Here is a 535-nt window from a genome sequence, read left to right on the forward strand (position 1 = left end):
GCCCAGAGGGTGCTCAGGCATTGGAACAGGCTGCCCAGGGCAGTGATGGGGTTACCGTCCCTGCAAGTGTTCACAGCCCGTGTAGCCGAGGCCTCAGTGCCAGGGGTTAGTGGTGGCCTTGGCACTGCTTGGTGATGGTTGGACTTGGTCATCTTAGAGCTCTTTTCCAACCTCATTGATTCTATGGCTCCATGAGGGGCAGGTTGGCAGCGCGGGGCTGTGGTCCTCACTGGGAGGTGAGGGGCTGGAGGTGGGTGTCCAGAAGGGGTGAGTATTGAGCTGTGCCCATGGGGACAGGGGGATTCTGGAGGCCCCCTGAACTGCCCATACGAGGATGGTTGGACTTGGTCATCTTAGAGCTCTTTTCCAACCTCATTGATTCTATGGCTCCATGAGGGGCAGGTTGGCAGCGCGGGGCTGTGGTCCTCACTGGGAGGTGAGGGGCTGGAGGTGGGTGTCCAGAAGGGGTGAGTATTGAGCTGTGCCCATGGGGACAGGGGGATTCTGGAGGCCCCCTGAACTGCCCATACGAGGG

Source organism: Nestor notabilis, unplaced genomic scaffold (genome assembly GCF_000696875.1).
Source record: "Nestor notabilis isolate BGI_N333 unplaced genomic scaffold, ASM69687v1 scaffold23559, whole genome shotgun sequence".
NCBI classification, from domain to species: domain Eukaryota; kingdom Metazoa; phylum Chordata; class Aves; order Psittaciformes; family Psittacidae; genus Nestor; species Nestor notabilis.